Source organism: Rattus rattus, chromosome 1 (genome assembly GCF_011064425.1).
Source record: "Rattus rattus isolate New Zealand chromosome 1, Rrattus_CSIRO_v1, whole genome shotgun sequence".
Taxonomy (NCBI): Eukaryota; Metazoa; Chordata; class Mammalia; order Rodentia; family Muridae; genus Rattus; species Rattus rattus.
The window spans coordinates 106283059-106298534 of record NC_046154.1 but is presented as its reverse complement, the minus strand read 5'-3'; positions in this window follow the sequence as shown (position 1 = coordinate 106298534).

The following is a 15476-nucleotide window of genomic DNA, read 5'->3' as shown; positions in this document are numbered from 1 at the left end:
GAACATTATGCTTAACATTTTCAAAACTTACATAAAGTATAGAGACTGAGTGGTAACAGTATTTAAAAGAAATATAGCTATTTCAAGAGTTATTTGCATTAAAAATATGTTAATAATATCCTTGTGATGAGACATTATTGTCCATCACTAGTGTTGGAAAATGATGGTCATGCATATATAGTTGACTTTTCTATTGCCTTTCACATTTGATTTCTCTTGATGCTCATCTCCTTTGTTGTGGCATATTTGTAAAGTTCATGCTTGGGTGCAGCTTCAGAGTCAATTTCCAGTCAAGCTCAGTAGTATGTCTACAAGTAATTTATGCATGGGAAATATGAAAAAGAAGTAGCACTTCTTATGGTTGATATGAGACAGCATCGCTAGCTGGGACATCAAATAGGGGAAAAAAATGGTACCACTTAGAATTCACTTATTCTTGCCTCTTTTTTTTTTCTTTTCAGAAATCAACCTGATGAATGAGTGTCATTTGTTTGAAACGTCATTGTTTTAAATTCATTTATTTTATGTATGTTAGTGCTCTATCTGCATATGTACCTGCATGCCAGCAGAGGTCATCAGATCACATTGTAGGTGGTTGTGACCCACAGGATGGTTACTGGGAATTGAACTCAGGACCTCTGAAAGAGAAGACAGTGCTCTTAACTGTTGAGCCATCTCTCCAGCCCCTTCATTTTTAAAGTAATTGATAACATTAAAAATATCATTTGTTCAGGTCAGGATGGCTCATGCTTATAATTACATTCTCCTGTGTCTTGTGTCCATAAATTCAAGGCCAGCCTTGTTTACAAAGTGAGTTCCAGGCCAAACTCGATTACAAGAGTAAAATCTTATCTCAACACTCACCCCTTAAATATTCTACTTGTGAATATATATAAATATTTTTTTTCTTTTTTTTTTTTCGGAGCTGGGAACCGAACCCAGGGCCTTGAGCTTGCTAGGCAAGCGCTCTACCACTGAGGTAAATCCCCAACCCCTAAATATATTGTTTTATTTTGCCTTTTCTTGTTCCTCTAAATCTCACTCCATAATTCAATAAAAATTGTAGCAAAACTCAAACACTTTTTACTTTTAGGTTTTCAACTCCATTGATAACCTTGGTATCATTCAGAAATAAAAATAAGATTAATTTTAGCAGGTTGTATGTTCAGTGTTAAGAGAGTAGCCATTTTCCCTTAGTAGTAAGTTGTACATCTTTTTGCATGATGAAGATGATTTTTTTCCTATTATAACTTCACTTCTCATATGCTTTTTGGGGTTTAATTGCCAGGAATGCAGAATTGTTCAAATTAGAACCCTCTATAGTATAACAAGTTACTATCCTGGCTGCAAGCACTACAAACAGAGCACCAAGTATGCTACCTATATCTTTGTAAAACGTAACAGCTGACTTGAAAGTGGAAGATCAATATCAAAGTATTTCAGCACTATATAAATACTGTCAAGTTAGTATACAGACTTGACCTTTCTCAATAAAAGTACTTCATGTAAATAAATTCATGTAAAAGTAACATTTCATTATATTAAGCAAAAACCCAACACGATGTACTTTGCACTAATTGTCAAACAGTAAACCAATGCTTTTTTTTTTTTAAAGAATGTTATATTTTGGTTCCAGTGTTTACTTTGAATAACACCGTGTACTTCTGACACATGATTTACAATATTTGAAGACTAAACTGATATAACCTTCTTCCTGGGGACTAGTTTTCATGGTGCCAGAAGTTTCTAAGCAAGCTGCCAACTTGAAAGAATATCAACAGTTCTACATAGCTGTGATATATATGAACCATAACAATGGCTGACAAAGAAAAGACCTTCCTAAAGGTAAAGTAATGGTACTTATGTATTAGTGGTAACCAACAGTTCTCTAATAGGACATCAGGCCTATTCAACAGTAGGGCAATCATACCTGGTATTGGAAACTTAGCCAACTATATGGGCAAAGGAGAATCTATACCTGCAACTTAGACAAGAATAGTTCCTAATTGTATTGTACCCACAGATAAGTATGGCTGTTACTCTTTATAAAAAAAATCTCTTTGTAGCACCAGAGAATATTACAGAAAAGTACAACTGGTCAAAATGAAGAGGACATTTGATTCACAGGGAACCTAGCCTTGTAAGAACCTATACAATTTAACACCTGTACCAAAGGATTAGGGGACAGCATCTAAGAGGTGAGGGAAGTATTACAAAAGCTATAATATCATGAAGTTGGCTGTAGCACAAAAATAGAGAATGCTTTCCAATTGTTCTACTGTGAGGTGAATCAAGGCTCCATCATAGGATGGACTTCAAATCTGTAGCTAGTTTTCTCAAGAATTTACTGTTCAGAGGGAGGCAACATCATTGTCAAAACCTGGAGTATAAAGTTGGGGTAGGATGATGTGAAAGATATAATAGCACTCTACAAATAAAGTAGAACCAACAGAACCCACAGAACCAACAGAAACCACCACTCTGTCACTGATTTTGCTATTATTTACTAATAACAAGCTGCCATAGTTGTTTAGTATCTATTGAGAGAAAAAATTTCAAAGCCTCAAAAATTTACTGATGTTCCTAATTTTCTTTGATAAATTCCTGTCCTATAAATGTCTGCACTTTTGCACGCACAACTAAGATCATTGAATTGTATGTGGGTAATATAGCACAACAGTAAAATTGGATATGGGCTACCATTACTGATTAATCTTTCTGTCACTTGTAATCGTAGGCAGCACTCTGGTGATTCATAGCTAATTCTTTTGAAAAATAAACCTTGATATCTTCACAAATGTGCTAGAAAATGTAACCTAGTATTATGAATAATAATGTAGAGTGTCAGGGAGGAAAAAATAACAATTTAATAAACTAAAGGCAAAATAGAACAGTGAATGTTGAATGAATCATTAATCTAACCATCAGTGTTTTTATCAGATTAGACATTCACACAGGTTATGAGATCTGTAAGTTTATTCAAAGTCACATTTTTACAGTATTTATGTACATCTGATTATAGCCATTTGAATAAGAATATGGGAATAGAAGTTAAGACTGAAGATGAAAAATAAATAGATTTCATGAAACCAAGAGATAAAAAGGAATATTCACTTCTCTTGACTCCTTCATTCACTTGTCATTCTCTCAATAATAATCCTCATAAGTTTTAAAATTGTTTTAATTCTTGATAAGTTTTTATATGTATTATGTATGTATGATATGCATGGTAATAATTTGATATACAATTATGTTGTTAACTGATCAAATACAGTTATTAAACTGCTATGATCAGAAACTAGTATTTTAAGGAACACAGTAAGGCATGCTCTTATACTGGAATACATAGCACATTCTTGCTCTTGTATCACTTTTCCATGAAACAGATCCAAGGAGCTTATCATTCTTGTCTAATGGAAAATTTTTTGCCCAGTGATCAGTGTCTCCCCTTCATTATTCATTCCACTGTACAGCCTGTGGTAACCAACATTCTACTCTCTCCTTCTGAGAGTTGACTTTCATAGATTTCATCTGTAAGTGAAGTCAGGGAACATTACTCATGCTGTGCTGGCTTCTATTAGGTAGCATCATTTCCCACAGGTTTAACATCTATGACAAATGACATTTCTATCTTTTATGAAGCTGAATGTTACTCTACTATGTATATATTTCACCTTATGTTCACCATCTCCTTTTCATTTATATGGTGAATCACAAACAAATGTAGATTTCTTTGCTATCATTCGTACTAAAAATAGATTTTTTATCGCAATAAAAAAGAAAGTATTTCATCTAAAAACATCAAATATCAGTAAAAAATGTATGTAAAAGATAGCAAGCATATATATATATATATATTATATATAACCAACATGTATAATTGTATATATTTGTAGATAAGTTCAAAGAAATTAAAACACAGGAACCTGACTGTGTGTCTATATACAAGTCCTCATTCCAAATATTGAAGCAGGGACAACTTTGAATTTGAGATGCTGAGAGATAGAAGAGTGATACTTTATGAAATTTTAACAATAGTGTGTGAACAACAAATTATGATTTACTCAGGGAGCTGTTGAACATGGAAAACAAGATATAATGCAGCATGGTTATAAACAAGTTTTAAAGAATATAAATTTGTCATATAAATTAATATCCAAGTTAGAAAGACTCCTTCCAAAGCCCCTTTTATTAATATAAATGTACTTATACATTACCGGGTGATAATTTTTTGATCAATTTATAATTTTCTTTATCACAAAAGAATAGCAAGGGATATAATGAAGTGTTTATCAGAGCATCAAAAGGTCTTTGTTGTCTCCTAATGTTTGGATGTGTTATTGGATTACAGCAAATGCATGAACAATGCTGAACATCATAGATCAATTAGGGCAATGGAAATCAAAAGCATCTATAATCCTTGTTATAGTGACTATTATCATAAAGAAAAGAATTAGTCAATAGAGATTGGTAGATTCAGGGGCATTTTTGAGACTTCCATTTTCACTAGTTTACTGGACAGAGGTCTTCTGTGAAGAGTCAAGGGCTTAGCAAATGCACTTAGCAAGGATCAAACAGATCTTCATGATGAAAGGTGTCTTCAGTACCAAATCCAACCCCGACACGGTAACAAAGGAGATGAAAGAAATGTTTGTATCAAGATGGAACCAATCTTAGCCCTTTCAAAGCACAAACTGAAATAGTGACAACGGTTCAATATGTTGCTTTGACTTTTTACAAAGTTCACAGAAAATTGTGGAATTTCTTGGTTCTTCCTTATTGTCTTAAACCACAGTCACAGTAATTTTTGGTTTTGAGAAATATGGGTCATCTATGTAAGGCGTGCTTGTGTGTGTTTGTGTGTGTGTGTGCATGTGAGCACCTGTGAGTTTGTGTGTATATTTATGTCTGTGTGTCTGTCCCTGTGTGTGTTATGAAACTTAATGTTTTGATAGCTCAGATTCTGAATCTGTCAATTATTTTTTAGAATTATATATTGTTTGCCTCTGCTCATTTTTATACTGACATTGATGACATGACATTTGTAATAAATTTCATTATGTTTATATTCTACCAAATCATTTATGCATTCTCTTCATGTGTTTGCATGAGTGTGGTATGGATGAGTATTTGTATGCATATTGTTATGTGTATGAGTGTGGTGTGTATGTGGGTGAATGAGCACATAAAGGGTACAAGCAAAATTGAGACCCAAGGTCAGGCGGGCAATCTTTTAGAAATTTACTTCAAATCTACTTTGATTGCTCTCTGCCTTCTTCTTTTGAGGCAAGGTGTACTGTCTAAACCCAGCACACCTCTGTAGTCTCACTGTCCAGCTTTCTTTGGGGAAAACTTGTCTTTGTGGCCAAAATAACAGAATATTCATCAAGCACACTTAGCATTTTAATGGTTTCTGAGAAAGTGTATCCTCTTCTTTCTGGCAGGCACAGAAAAGTTTTCTCAATTTCCCAGCACTATTTTATTATATTAATTAAGGTTAAGATTATTAGGATGTTTGTCTTATAAGGTTTTCTTGAAAAAATGGTGCTCATAATATATTCATCATCTATAGTTCATAAAATCCTATGTTGCAGCCTTCTGTAACCTGCACATGCTTGAATATCCTGTTGTAGTAATCACAGGTGTTGACTGTGGTGTCTCCAGTGGTTTACAGAGGCCTTCTCAAAAACCTAGTGTATTTGGGAAACATTCCTCTTCCTAATAAATGTAGTAGAAAATGTAATTTTTACTATAAAATGCATAGAATGTGTTTTTCATTCCTTCTTATCTCATGAATTTCAAGCTTATTACAAGTATTAAATTGGTATTTCTCTACCTTGTCCCCTCAGAACAAGAGAAACTGTTACCTTTACTGGTGATAATTCTATTTTCCATTCAATAAATCACCTAAATATCAACCTAAATTTATACCTATTGAATTGTATAGGTATATTTATTCATCTCCAAATAAATCTGGTAAGTGCATGTGAGCTTGGGAAATAAATGCCAGGAAAGGTCTGGTCTTTAATCAGACTGACGTTAATTTGAATTCTAATGTTCAGAATCCTACATTTCCATTCTGCTTTTATAGTTCTGTGTTCTGTGTTTACTAACCACTGGCTTTTCTTTACCATAATCCTAAATGAATTATTTAATATTTAAGTAATGCAGCCATATATAACATAAAAACTCAGAATATTTTCTATCTGCGAATTGAAGAAATCTAGCAATATCTAAGATATCTTGTTCACGATTGATATAATAGATTAGTTTTTCACAATTTATCTTCCTTAATTCAAATATAAGTATCTTAATATCTTATCAAATGTCATTAGATAGTCAGGGATTTATGGACTCACAGGATTTTCCTGGAAGGATTAAAATTTAACCTTTAAAAATAAACCGACATGTTTTTGCAACACCACACTGAAGCATAAAACATAATTATTCCTTTTAACCAATCACCAATGGAAATGAGAATTTCATATACTGAGAGTTAGATTCTTTAAATCAGACATTATGTGGAGAAAGAGTTTTAGTTGGAGGGCTCCTTTGGGTCCTTCGCCTCAGAGCTCTGCAAACTCCCATATAAGACAGGGAAGAAAGGCTGCAGTAGTCAGAGAAGAAGGAGGACAGTAGGAGAACGTGACCCATCAGCTCAACTAATGATGGGTCCTAAGCATCCACAAAGACTGAAGCAGCAAGCACTGGCCTACATGGATCATCACCAGGTCCTCTGCATACATATTATGTCATGGTGTTCTGTGGTATTCCTAACAGTGGGAGCAGGTGTGGCTCAGACCCTATTGCCTTCTCTTGCAACTATTTTCCTCCCATTAACTCACTTTTCCCTCCCTCAATATGAGGGCTTTTGCCCTCTTTTTTGTTATTGTATCTTCTTATGTTTGGTTGTTATCTCTTTAAGGAAAATGGAGGTGGAGTGGATCTAGGGAAAAGGGAGGTGGGGGAGAGCTGCGAGAAGGAGTAGAGGAGGCAAAAACTTTGGTCATGAGGCATTTTATGAAGGGATCTATTTTCAATTAAAAATTAAATAAAAGTATACAAACTAACAGTGCCGTATGTGTCTGGATAACCATAAGATAGAATGTGATTTCCTTTGATGTACGTTTTTTTGCTGTAATAACTGTGGTAGCAATCATTCTTCAGTCATTCTGAGATGAATATATTACTCCATTCAAGGACACAGACTGTTTCTCAAGAATGTCTTGAACAGTCATCACTCTTGAGTGGAAAATTGTATAAAGAAGTAAAATTAACAGAAGATTTCATTTAAAAAAAACCCTTAAAGTCCTTTTTTTCTTATAAAATTCCAATAAGTATTCAAAATTTCCTTTGTATGAATCATTGTAAAGGCTGCTCTTATTAACACACACACACACACATGTATGTACACACACACACCCACACACACACACACACACACACACAAACAATGGATTTATTTATGTATTATTGAAAATACCTCAAAACAGTAATATTATATACATCAAATCAATAGCCAACATTATGTTAAATGGAGACTGAGAGCAGTTACTGTAACAGTGGCTGTCGCAGCTACTTGACTTCATGTGGAATTAAACTCAAAAAAAAAAAAAAAGAGGGACACACCTATGAGAGATTTTTGCTTGATTGAAGTGGAAAGATCTCCTTCTAATCAGGATTTTTGAGGTAGGAAGATATAACTTTAATCTAGAGCTCTTGAGCTGGGAAAACCCACCTCTAATCAGGTGCATACCATTAGCTGGAAGTCAATATAGGGGCATGAAAGACTGCACTTGCTTGTTCTTGCTTTGGTCGTAAGTCCATTCATTCATAGGAACTATGCTTATAATTAATTTCACTGGTACATTTAAGTTATTTTAATTCCAGTTTATTAAGATAAATATTTTCATCATATCATCTTATCATTACAACCAGTGGTATTTTCAAATTAACAAAGTCTTCTATGTTTTAACATTTTAAGTAGCACCCACCTTAGCTATTAGAATTTGTTATGTATTGAGGACTACAGGCAATTAATGATGGCTGAGAACATCAGTCTTCTCCAAAGATGAGCCTTTTGATATATTATCCAATCCCAACTGGCAATCTATAGATATTTAAACACATGAATAAAATATTGAACTCATCAGATTTTAGATATACATATTATAAACATGTTACACACAAACACACACACATATAGACAATAATAAATAAAAACAAGCCATGAATTTGAATCTGAGGTGGGAGACGAAGAAGGGAATGATATAAATAAAATATTTCTCAAAAATAATTAGAATTAAAAGATAATTGCTCAAGTACATGAGGCATGGGTATCTTCAATAAATTTAACTCCTTGACATTGACTCTCAGGGTATAATGCTAGATGCTGTCATAAGTTTCAGTTTTCAATTTTTACATTATGCTTTCACATATATATTTATTGAATCATATTGTACTCTCTCATTAATCTCCCTGCTTAATTTGCTATTTGTGCTATTGGCATTCAATGTACTTTCTATGCCTTTTTGGACTTGCTTATTTACCTAATCATCACTGTCTTATACCTAGACACTTTTAATATATACATAAGTATGTGATAAAAATTTAGTTTAAAAATAAAATGGTGATTTTCTTTCAAACTCAATTTGTTGTTTTGCTAGTCAGATTTAAGCCCCATCATAGAAGCTATTTGACTCTGACTTAATTTAAAGTACCAAGTTTCTGAAAAACCTTGAAAACTTTCTTTTTCATCTTTATTGGTTATTTTATTTATTTACACTTCAAATGTTGTCCCTCTTCCCGATTTCCCCTCCACAAACCCCTTATTCCTTCATCCATTCCTCTGCCTCTACCCATCCACTGACTCCTACCTCCCAGCCCTATCCGCTATGTTGGGGCATTGAGCCTTCACAGAACCAAGGGCCCCCCTCGATTGATGCCAAATAAGGTGATCCTCTGCTACATGTGCATCTGGAGCCATGGGTCCCTGCACGTGTATTCTTTGTGTGGTGTTTTAGTCCCTGGGAGCTTTGGTGGGTCTGGTTGGTTGATGTTGTTGATCTTCCTATGGGGTTACAGAACTCTTCAGTGCTTTCAGTCCTTGCCCTAACTCCTACGTTGGGGTCCGAACGCTCAGTCGGATGTATTGCTGCATGCATCCACATCTGTATTGTTCAGACTCTGGCAGAGCCTCTCAGGACACAGCTATACCAGACTCCTATCAGCAAGCACTTCTTGGCATCAGCAATAGTGTCTGTGTTTAGTGTCTACAGGTGGGACGGATCCCTAAGTGTAGCAGTCTCTGGATGGTCTTTCATTCAGTATCTGCTCCACTCTTTGTCACTGCATTTTACTTTTGACAAAAAAATTCTGGATTAATAATTTAGATGTGGGTGGGTGGCCCCATCTCTCAAACAGTGGCGATGCCTGTGCACTGGATATGGCTTCGATAGGTTCTATCTCCCCTTTGTTGGGTATTTCAGCTAAGGTCTTTCCTGTTGGGTCCTGGCCACCCCTCAGGTCGCTGGCCTCTGGGACTATCTAGTGGCTATCCCAAGTTCCCCCTCCACCATGCTGCACACCATCTTTTAAATTCCTGACACTCTGTATTTCTCCCCAATCTCCTCCCATATCTGAACTAGCCCCCGTTTCCCCCTCTTCTTCCCAGATCACCCTCTTCCTCTACTTCCAGAGATTATTTTCTTCCCCCTTCTAAGTATGACAGTAGCATCCACACATTGGTGTGCACTTCTTTCTTCTTGGTTTGCATATAGTCAATTATTGCTGTAAAATTATAAAAAATGCTGTTTTATCCAGCACCGTAGTGCCCCAAGATATCTGGTAGATATCTTCATCACAGTAAGCAAAATGCCTCACCCACTTTGCTCTATCCCATATCACACTGCCAATGGCTACTCTCTGAGCCTGGCAACGATCTCTCTACCCATCTAGTTCCCAAGGCAGGCTGTCACCATGAGAGACATACACATCCCAATTTCATGGCGGGCTAGCATGTCTAGCCAACACACACTCTTTTGAACTTAAATCGCCACACGACAAGCACACAACGCAATAACCTCTGATCCGATTGATAAGATATAATTGCCCACCTAAACATACAAAGCCCTGTACACATCCATCCCTTAAGAATGTTTATAACAACCTGTAAATGTGCAGAGAGGAACCTTAACATCTGCCTCCATGTTCTCCCAACTGCTTCTGCTTTCCTGCTCCAGTCTTCTCCTCTCTAAAAGTTTTCTCCCACATATCCTTCCTTCTCATCCAATGACGGGCCTCGTTCTATCTTGTACCTGCCTTCACCTGCGTAATGGCATCATCCTACAGTCTATGAATTGTATCATGGGTATTCCCAGCTTCTTTTTGGATAATATACATTATTGCTGAGTATATACCATGTGTGTTCTTTTGTGACTCGGTTACCTCATTCAGAATATTTTCAAGTTCCATCCATTTACGGGTGAATTTCATGAGGTCATTGTTTCTAATAGTTGAGTATGTGTTTTTGTTATATGTAGGAGCATCTTTTGGATATATGTTCAGAAGTGGTATAGCTGGATCCTCAGGTATAACTATTTCCAATTTTCTGAGGAACTACCAGCCTGACTTCCAGAGTGGTTGTATCAGCTTGCAATCCCACCAACAATTGAGGAGTGTTCCTCTTTCTCTACATCCTCACCATCATCTGTTATCATCTGAGTTTTTGAACTTAGTCATTCTGACTGATATGAGGTAGAATCTCAGGGTCATTTTGATGCATTTCCCTGATGTCTAAGGGTGTTGAACTTTCTTTTAAGTGCTTCTAAGTCATTCAAGATCCCTTAGTTGAGAATTTCAGTTCTGTACCCTATTTTTAATAGGGTTATTTGGTTTCTAGATTCTAATTTCTTGAGTTATTTGCATATTTTTGATGTTGGCCCTCTATTACATGTAGGATTGGTAAAGATCTTTACCTAATCTGTGGGTTGGCATTTCGTCCTGTTTACAGGGTCTTTGCCTTACAGAAGCTTTTCAATTCTATGAGATACCATTTGGCAACTGTTGATTTTAGAGCATAAACCATTGGTGTTCTGTTCAAGAAATTTTCCCTTGTGCCAATGTGTTTGTGGTTCTTTCACACCTTTCTTCTATTAGATTAATCATATCTGGTTTTAATTGGAGGTCCCTGGACTTGAGCTTTGTACCAGGAGATATGAGTGGATCTATTTGCATTCTTCTATATGCTTACCACCAGTTGAAACAACACCATTTGTTGAAAAAGCTGTCTTCTTTCCACTGGATGGTTTTGGCTCCTTCATCAAAGATCAAGTGACAATAGGTGTGTGGGTTCATTTCTGGGTCTTCAGTTCTATTCCATTGATCTACTTGCCTGTTTTTGTACCAATGCAATACAGTTTTTATGACTATTGCTCTATAATATAGCTTGAGGTCAGGGATGGTGATTCCCCCAAAGTTTCTTTTGTTGTTAAGAATGGTTTTGCTCACCTGTTTTTTGTTTGTTTATTTGTTCATTTTGTTTTGTTTTTTAGTCCAGATAAATTTGAGAATTGTTCTTTCTATCTCTGTGAAAAGTTGAGTTGTAATTTTGATGGGGATTGCATTGAATCTGTAGGTTTTTGATAAGATGGCCATTTTTTTCCTATCTTAATCCTGCTGATACATGAGGATGGGAAATCTTTTCATCTTCTTAGATCTTCTTCAACTTCTTCCTGAGACTTAAAGTTCTTATCATACAGATCTTTCACTTTTTAAAATTAGAGTCACACCTAGATCATTTATATTATTTGTGACTATTGTAAATTGTGTCATTCCACTAATTTCTTTCTCACCCCACTTATCCTTTGAGTAGAGGAAAGCTACTGATTTGTTTGACTTAATTTTGTATCCTGCCCCTTTGCTGAAGTTGTTTATCAGATGTAGGAGTTCTCTCATGAAATTTTTAGGTCAGTTATGTATATCACATCACCTGCAAATAGTGGTATCTTGACTTCCTCCTTTCCAATATTTATCACTTTCATTTTTTTTTTGCCTAATTGCTCTGTCTAGAACTTCAAGTACTATTTTGCATAGATGAGGGACAGTGGAAGGCCTTGTCTTGTCCCTGATTTTAATGGGATTGCTTCAAGTTTCTCTCCATTTAGTTTGATGTTGCCTATTGGTTTGCTTCAAATTGCTTTTGTTATATTTACATATGGACATTGAATTCCTGATCTCTTCAATACATTTAGAATGAAGGGGTGTTATATTTTGTCAAAGGATTTTTCAGCGTCTAATTAGATCTTATGGTTTTGTTCTTTTAGTTTGTGTATATAGTGGATTGCGTTGATAAATTTTCTTATATTGTACCATCCCTAAATCCCTGGGATGAAGCCTACTTGGTCAATCATAACTTTGTTGAGCTTAAGAAATGTAATCCTTTCTTTTCTTCTACATTCACTTAAGTGAACAGCAAATTTCAGTTAATGCCCCCATGTTGGTAATTCCAGTGCTCTCCTTTCTCTTCTGTGGTATGGTGTGACAAGCCTGCTCCATCACTTTTGTCATTCGACATCTCTAGACATTTTCATCACCTCACCATTTCATGCCTTCATTTTCACACAACTCCTTCAAGTTTATTCTCAGTTTTCTGACTGGAGACTAATAATTTTACAGAATACTATTCACATAGTTTCTTCATATCATGATTTTTAACCTTTGCATCCCATTAAATTTTACTATTCTCCACCCTCTGATTCCACCATTTTTCTACAAACTTCTCTGATATTCTATTAAAGCTACTTTATTTCATTCATTACCTAATAACATGTAGCCGTGTGTGTGTGTGTGTGTGTGTGTGTGTGTGTTGAGCTATATTGTGTGTTAGTTGTCTGCCTACATCTAGAGGCCAGAAGTAGCTTTGAATCTCCAGAAACTAGAGTTATAGATGAACATGAGCTGCCATGTGAGTACTGAAAATTGCAGTTTTCTCTAAGAAGTCACTGCTCTTGTACATTGGGCTCCCTCCTTAGCCTTGCATTTAAAATTTTTAACACCAAGTAAAATACTTAAAGAAAAGTAAGAAATCACAAATTAAATGGCTGTTACAGTCTTTATCACAAAAAATAATTGAAACAATAGAAATTATAAACAGCAGCTGTTTCTCACGGCCATGGAAGACAAGAGATCCAGGACCAAACGCACAGCAGGCAAATCTTTGTCAATGGCTCACTCTAATTCCACAATGTTGTTATGAATGGTGTACCTTCCTTTCACAGTTACTTTCCATGATTAACAAACAAAGAAACAGCAGCAACAACAACAACAATTATTAAGTAGAAGGGGACCGATTATTTCCTACCTGTATTTATGAATGCCTATGACAGTGGAAGGCTTAGTCAGCTCCAGAAAGACTCATTGAATGCTGTTGTTTTGAGGATCAATCTGGAATATGATTTTTTTGAGTGTGCTCAAACATTTGAACATATTAATAAATTGCCAGAGATGATTAATACATATTTTTCAGTTCTAAAAGTAGTGTGATTCTTAGGTAGTTGGGCTACAGTGAACTTCTTCAGCATATTTGATACATTAAATTCCTTTTTACCTCCTTCAGATTCCCTTCTCTCTGCAACTGCAACCTCACCAACCAGGCCAATTAAGGAAGTGGAATGTTAAATTGATCACCTCAAGATGTTTTGCTTAAGTCAATACTAGCTAGGACATGAGAAAAAATTAGCTGCCATTTACTGAAGACCAGGATGCAACATTTATTTCTCTTCTACACTGACATGCTGCACTGACATGCTAAAAGGAGAAAAATAAATAAATAAAAGGCAACTGTGAATCCATCAAGATTGAATAGATGCATTGTTCTCTTCCAGCTGATCTGAGCTATCTATCAAAATGTCCCCAGGCCAAACTATAGAACTTTAGTATAAAACCCTGAATCTTAAAAATGTTATTTATCACATTATTCAAGTTTGGGGGGTAGGAGGATAGAGCCGCATGTTATTCATCTTTCTTGGAAAGTTTCTTAAGTTAGTTTTAAAATAAATGACAAATGGTAATTTCAACATGCTACAAAGAAGATTGATCTACAAATGCTAATAAATAGATTGGTTCTCATTATTTATCCTCTTTGTAAATTAAAATGAAGGCAGACTTGCAGTAGATATTTACAGATTCATTTTAGAGACAGTATTGTCTTTCCCTATATACTTTGCTAGTTTTAATTATATTTTTCATTCTTATTGCTGGGGGATGTCTATTGCAATGTATAGAAATGCGAAAATCTGAACCCAGAGATCTGGTTATCCTCTAGAAGAGTGCACCACCGTGTACACTGGCTTTTGTTGTGTTCACCTCAGTGCCCAATTTAAATTATGGTTAATAATTGATTAGAGCTAGTGATTTCACAGTAGAGAGAGAAAAGTGGGACCTGAGAAGCCAGGGAAGGGTCATGAAAGACTACCCAGGAGAAAGAGAGAGAAGATGGAGAGAAGAGGAGGCTGCTGTGAGTCTGGATAGATCATGAGTTTGTGGCCAGGAGAAGCACACACTCAGAGCATGATGATGGAGCAGAAACAGCCCAGATGAGACCCAAACAGCAAGACATATGACTGAGATATAGGTGAGAATAACATAGAACATGCCCAATCTAGGCTTACAGCTTGTAAATAAAATACCAGGGTTATGTACATTTTATGTGGGCAAGCTAAAACTTTTCATAATTCCTTTTTTTTCTTTCTGTATTATCTATGGTACACATTATTTATATTCTAATTTACCCTCTATTTAATACATCTTTAAGGAAATTTGATGGTTAAAAATTTTATGACTAAATATTATTAGCAATTTGTTTTTAAGTCATTTATGATTATTGACACATTTATATGTAAGTCAATTACTTTGATCTTGGTTTTGTTTTACTTTTCCATATTGGCTTTGATTATTTAATTTGTTATAATCATTCATTTTTATTAATGTTTTAATTTTCTATTCTTTTAAAATTTTATAATTTTATAATAGGAAGAGCAACTAGCCTCATCAAATAAATTCTATCCTAAATTAGAATATGACTGGCTACCTTAGTATTTTAAATTTTTTAATTTGACCTGTTAACTTTTTAGCTGTATTTATAATTTGTGGAGTGACATCATATAATTTGAAAGCTATTCTCAATGTCCACATATATTTCCTCAAATATTTATCTCCTAACTTTTGTTGTTTATAAACCCTACTAATATAATTAATTTTGATTTTTTATCCGTTGATTTTTCCTTTTTTTAAGAAGGTAGTCTAGATCATCAGGAAAACATACTTTGAGATGAAGAAAAACTCCTTAGAGTCTGAGTGAGAAAATATTTACAATTTATGATGTATAAATATGTTTTAAATCTCTGTGGGCATGGAGACCCACTGGGTGTAAGGAAGGTTCACATTTCCTTAAGAAATATTCTCACTTTAAAAGCAGA